We start from the raw sequence: 7,354 nt of genomic DNA, 5'->3' as shown, positions 1-7,354 counted from the left end.
ACACAAAAACAAGAAAAGACACATCTGAAAGTGTAAGAAATAAAGTTTCACTTTACCCATGTTATCCTTCTCATAACTCAGCACAAAGAAGCACACATACACAAAATTAATAGATACACAATACATGAAGAAGTAACTTCTGACATCATATAACACAAAGTGTGAGTGGAAAGTAAAAATGTAGAGTTTTTGTATTATTGAAGTTAAATTGTTATCATCTTTAAATAGATTATAACTAGAAGTTTTATGCAAGCTTCACGGTAAACCACAAAGAAAAATAGTACGGTAGACACAAAATGATAAAGAGAAAAGAATCAAAGTATATCACTAAAAAAAAAAGCCATCAAATCACAAAAGAAGACAGCAAAAGAGGAAGAGAGGAACAAAAGAATTTCAAAACAGAAAACAATTAACAAAATGGTCCTAGTATGTCCTTACCTGTCAATAATTACTTCAAATGTAAATGGATTAAACTCTCCAATCAAAAGATACAGAGTGTCTGAATGTACTTTTAGAAAACAATATGCAACTATATGCTGTTTATAAGAGATTCACTTTAGCTTTAAGGGCATACATAGCCTGAAAGAGAAGAGATGGAAAAAGATATTCTATGAAAATGGTAATCAAAAGAGAGCAGGGGTGGCTATACTTATATTAGACACAATAGTCTTTAAGTCAAAATTTGTTAAAAGACAAAGTAGGTCATTACAGAATGAGAAAAGGGAGAATGCACCAGGGAGATATAACAGTTATAAATACATATGCATCCAACATCAGAGCACATAAATATATAAAGCAAACATTGACAGTTCTGAGGAGAGTAATAGAAAGCAATACAGTAATAGTAAGAGGCTTTAATACTCCACTTTCAATAATAGATAGATCATCCAGATAGAATATCAATAAGCACCTTACTACAGGTACAACACTACAGGCCAAATGAACCCAAAAGACATACAGAACCATCCCTTCCCAAAAGCCACAGATCACACATTCTTCTCAAGCATACATGGAACATTATCCAGGATAGATCATATGTTAGGCAACAAAATGTGCCTTAACAAATTTAATAATATTGAAATCTTATTAAATTTGAATAAGATTGAAGCCACATCAAGGATCTTTTCCAATCACAGTGGTATGAAAGCAGACATCAATAACAAAAGGATAATATAAAAACTCCAAAATATATGGAAATTAAACAATGCACTCTTGAACAACCAATGGGTTAAACAAGTCAAAAGGGAAATCAGAAACATCAATACAAACAAAAACAAAGAACACAATATACCAAAACTTATGGGATAGAGCAAAAGCAGTATTCAGAGGGAAGTTTATGGTGATAAACACCTACATTTAAAAAAAAGGAAAGATTTCTAATAAGCAACCTAATTTTATACTTCAAAGAATTAGAAATAAAAACAAACTAAGCCCAAAATTAGCAGAGAGAGGAAATAATAAAGATTAGAATACAAATAAGTGAAATAGAAAATAAAAAATGAGAAAAATCAACATACCCAAGAGTTGGTTTCTTGAAAAGATAAACTCAATAGCCCTTAGCCAGACTAACAAAGAAATAAAAAAAGAAATAGAATCATAAATGAAAGATGAGACACAACAATTGATATCAGAGAATTACAAAGGGTATTGAGAGATTATTATCAAAAATTATGTGCCGACGAAGTAAACAACCTATATGAAATGCATAAATTCCTAGAAACATGTAACCTACTAAGACTGAATAAAGAAAAAACAGAAAGGCTGAGAAGACCAACAAATAAAGACATTGAAACAGCAATAAAAAATTTCTAACAAAGACAAGCTCTGGACTAGATGGCTTCGTGTTGGGTTCTACCAAACATTTAAAAGAGAACATCAATCCTTCTTAAACTTTCAAATAACAGAAGAGGGAATACTTTCAAATTCATTTTATGAGGCTAGCATTATCCTGATACCAAAGCCAGGCAAAGATACCACAAGAAAAAAATGTAAGGTCAATATCTCTGATAAACATAGATGTAAATATCCTCAGCAAAATAGAAAGCTGAATTTAATAGAATATTAAAAGGATCATATATCATGATCAAGTGGGATCCCTGGGATGCATGGATGATTCAACATAAACAAATCTATCATGTGATATACCACATTAACAGACTGAAGGATAAAAAAACCACATGACAATCTCAATAGATACAGGAAAAGCACTTGACAAAATTCTATATCTATTTATGATTAAAAACTCTTAATGAAATGGATAAATAAGGAATGTACCTCAGCATAATGAAACCCATATATGACAAGCCCACAACAAACATCAAACACAGAGAAAATTGAAAACTTTTCATCAAAGATATGCAACAAGCTAAGAATCACGACTCTTGCCACTTCTATTCAGCAGAGTACTAGAAGCCCTAGACAGAACAACTGAGCAATAAAAAGAAATCAAAGGCATCCAAATTGGATAGCAAGAAATTAAATGGTATCTCTTTGCAGATAATATAATCTATATATAGAAAACCTTAAACACACCAAAAAAAAAACCTGTTAGAATTAACAAACAAATTCAGTCAAGTGGCAGGATACAGAATCTATATAGAAAAACTGGGCATTTCTATACACTAACAACAAACTAGCTGAACAAGAAACAACCCATTTATAATAGCATCAGAAAGAACAGAATACATAAGAATAAATTTAACCAAGATGAAAACTCTGTATGTTGAAAACTGTAAGACTTTGATGAAACAAACAGCAAGTCACAAATAAATGGAAAGATAACCTGTCTTCACATACCAGAAGAATGTTATTAAAACACCCATTCTACCCAAAGTGATCTATAGATTTCATGCAATCTCCTCAAAATACAAATAGCATTTTTTCACAGAAACAGAACAATTTAAAAATCCTTATGGAACTACAAAAGACCCTGAATAGCCAAAGCAATTTTGGTCAAGAACAAAGCTAGATGCAGGACAGTTCCTGATTTAAAATTATATTACAAAGCTACACTAATCAAAACAGTAAGGTACTAACAGAAAAACAGAGATATAGACCAAGGAACAGAATAAAAGCCCAGAAATGAACTCATACATACATATACAATTAACTGATCTTTGAGAAGAATATGAATATACAATAGGGAAAGGTAGCCTCTTTGATAAATGGTATTGGTAAACTAAATAACTGCATGAAAAACAATGAAATGGGACCCTTATCTTACATCATACACAAACATTAACTCAAAATGGAGAAAGGCTTAAAAGTAAGACCTGAAACTACAAAACTACTAGAAGAAAACATCAAGGAACACTTCCTGTTATGGTCTTGGCAAAATTCCCTTGAATACGATATCAAAAGCACAGGAAACAACAGCAAAAATAGACTAGTGGAACCACATCAAAATAAAAAGCTTCTGCACAGTAAAGGAAAGAATCAACACAACAAAAAGCAACCTAAAGAATGGGAGAAAATATTTGAATATGTTAAAGGGATAATATACAACATATATAGGGAACTCTTACAACCCAATAGTGAAAGTAATAGTAATAGTAATAATCTGATTTTAAAATGGCAAAGGACCTGAATAACATTTTTTCCAAAGAATACGCATAAGTGGCCAACAGGTACATGAAAAATGTTCAACAACACTACTTATCAGTGAAAAAGAAATCAAAACCATTAAGAGACATCACCTCGTACTAGTTAGGATTGCTATTATAAAAAAAAGCAATAGATGATTAATTGTTGGTGAGGATGTGGAGAAAAGGGGAACACTTGTATGCTCTTGGTAAGAATGAAAATTGGTAGTCACTTAGGGAAGCAGTATGGAAGTTTCTTAAAAAACTAAAACTAGAACTACCATATAATGTAGCAATCCCATATGTGGGTCTATTTCCAAAGGAACTGAAATCAAAGTCTTGAAGAAGTACCTGCACTCCCATATTCACTGCAACATTATTCACAGTAGCCAAGACATGGTAAAAACCTAAGTGTCCATCAGCAGATTAATGGATAAAGAAAATGTCAATATACATATAATAAAATGTTATTCAATCTTTCTTTAAAAAAAAGTAAATCCTGCCATTTGTGGTAACATGGATGATCCTGTAGGACAATATGCTAAGTGAAATAAGCCATATACAGAAGGAAAAATACTACATTATACCATGTATATGAAGAATCTAAATAAACTCATAAAAGTACAGAGTAGAATGTGGTTTCCAGGAAGGTATTAGTCAAAGGATATAAAACCAGTTATATAAGATGAGTAAGTACTAGAGATATACTGTACAGCACAATGACCACAGTTAATAGTACTGTACTGTATACTTAAAAATAGAAAGAGGGAATTTTGGGAGCCAAGATGGCGGCATGAGTAGGACAGTGGGAATCTCTTCCCAAAAACATATATATTTTTGAAAATGCAACAAACACAACTATCCCTAAAAGAGAGACGAGAAGACACAGGACAACAGCCAGACTACATCCATACCTGCAAGAACCCAGTACCTGGTGAAAGGGGTAAGATACAAGCTGCACCCCGGCAGGACCCGAGGCCCCTCACACCAGCTCCCAGTGGGAGGAGAGGAGTCAGAGCAGGGAGGGAGAGGGAGCCCAGGACTGCTAAACACCCAGCCCTAGCCATCTGTACCAGAGCGCAGACACACAGTGCATGCATGGGGTGCTGGAAACTAGGGAAGCAGGACAGTAAGACCTGTGAGCAGGTCCTGCAACTGGCACCCCTGGGACAAAGAAAAGTGAGTGCTTTTTGAAAGTCTTAAAGGGACAGGAACTCCACAGCTGGAGGGAAGTATCCCGGGTCACAGTCTAGCATCTGGAAATTCCAGGGAACTCCAGGTGCACTAACCCCCTGGGCAACAGCTTTGAGACCCCTCACAGAGGTAAACAGCCAAACAGCCCCCCGTCCATTACCCCTCTGGGGCCCCACCATAGCAGAGCAGCAGCCTGAGGCTGGCCACGACCACAGCAAGGGAGCTTGCTCCATACCGGCCAGGCAAGACACAGAGACCCAGTCTACACGCAATTGCCCAACACAAGCCACTAGGAGTCACAGTTGTCCCAGTAAAGAAAGGCCAAGAGCAAGTGGAAAGAGTCTTGGCTCTCCCAACTGACAGACGAGTCAATAGCATACCACTGCAGCTATTAACATGAAAAGGCAAAACAGTTTGATCCAGACAAGACCAACCCAGACATCTTCAATATCTTCTACATCTTCCCCTGAGAACAAACCTGGGGAGATAGACTTAACCAGTCTTCCTGAAAAAGAATTCAAAACAAAAGTCATAAGCATGCTGATGGACTTTCACAGAAATATGCAAGAACTAAGGAGGGAGAATACAGAAATAAAACAATCTCTGGAAGGACTTCAAAGCAGAATGGACGAGATGCAAGAGACCATTAATGGACTAGAAAACAGAGAACAGGAACGCAGAGAAGCTGATGCAGAGAGAGATAAAAGGATCTGCAGGAATGAAAGAATATTAAGAGAACTATATGACCAATTGAAACAGAACAATATCCGCATTAAAGGTGTACCAGAAGAAGGAGAGAGAGAAAAAGGGATAGAAACTTTCTTTGAAGAAATAATTGCTGAAAACTTCCCCAAACTAGGGGAGGAAATGGCCTCTCAGACCACAGAGGTACACAGAACTCCCATGACAAGGGATCCAAGGAGGGCAACACCAAGACACATAATAATTAAAATGGCAAAGATCAAAGACAAGGGCAGAGTATTAAAGGCAGCCAGAGAGAAAAAAAAGGTCACCTACAAAGGAAACCCCATCAGGCTATCATCAGACTTCTCAACAGAAACCCTACAGGCCAGAAGAGAATGGCATGATATACTTAATGCAATGAAACAGAAGGGCCTCGAACCAAGACTACTGTATCCAGCACGATTACCATTTAAATATGAAGAAGGGATTAAACAATTCCCAGACAAGCAAAAGTTGAGGGAATTTGCCTCCCATGAACCACCTCTAAAGGGCATCTTACAGGGACTGCTCTAGATGGGAGCACTCCTAAAAAGAGCACAGAACAAAACACCCAACATATGAAGAAGGGAGGAGGAGGAATAAGAAGGGAGAGAAATAAAGAATCACCAGACAGTGTTTATAATAGCTCAACAAGCGAGTTAAGTTAGACAGTAAGATAGTAAAGAAGCGAACCCTGAACCTTTGGTAACCACAAACTTAAAGCCTGCAATGGCAATAAGTACATACCTTTCAATAATCACCCTAAATGTAAATGGACTGAATACAGCAATCAAAAGACACAGAGTAATCGAATGGATAGAAAAGCAAGAACCATCCATATGCTGCTTACAAGAGACTCACCTCAAACCCAAAGACATGCACAGACTTAAAGTCAAGGGATGGAAAAAGATACTTCATGCAAACAACAGGGAGAAAAAAGCAGGCGTTGCAATACTAGTATCAGACAAAATAGACTTCAAAATAAAGAAAGTAACAAAAGATAAAGAAGGACATTACATAATGATAAAGGGCTCAGTCCAACAAGAGGATATAACCATTATAAATATATATGCACCCAACACAGGAGCACCAGCATATGTGAAACAAATACTAACAGAATTAAAGGAGGAAATATAATGCAAAGTATTCATTTTGGGAGAATTCAACATACCACTCACTCCAAAGGACAGATCCACCAGACAGAAAATAAGTAAGGACACAGAGGCACAGAACAACACACTAGAACAGATGGACCTAATAGACATCTATAGAACTCTACACCCAAAAGCAATAGGATACATATTCTTTTCAAGTGCACATGGAACATTCTCCAGAATAGACCACATACTAGGCCACAAAAAGAGCCTCAGTAAATTCCAAAAGATTGAAATCCTACCAACCAACTTTTCAGACCACAAAGGCATAAAACTAGAAATAAATTGCACAAAGAAAGCAAAAAGGCTCACAAACATATGGAGGCTTAACAACACGCTCCTAAATAATCAATGGATCAATGACCAAATTAAAATGGAGATCCAGCAATATATGGAAACAAACGACAACAACAACACAAAGCCCCAACTACTATGGGATACAGCAAAAGCAGTCTTAAGAGGAAAATATATAGCAATCCAGGCATATTTAAAGAAGGAAGAACAATCCCAAATGAAGAGTCTAACATCACAATTATCGAAATTGGTAAAAGAAGAACAAATGAGGTCTAAGGGCAGCAGAAGGAGGGGCATAATAAAGATCAGAGAAGAAATAAATAAAATTGAGAAGAATAAAACAATAGAAAAAATCAATGAAACCAAGAGCTGGTTCTTTGAGAAAATGAACAAAATAGATAAGCCTCT

Source organism: Manis javanica, chromosome 10 (assembly GCF_040802235.1).
Source record: "Manis javanica isolate MJ-LG chromosome 10, MJ_LKY, whole genome shotgun sequence".
Lineage (NCBI taxonomy): Eukaryota > Metazoa > Chordata > Mammalia > Pholidota > Manidae > Manis > Manis javanica.
Note: the sequence above shows the minus strand (reverse complement) of the source record.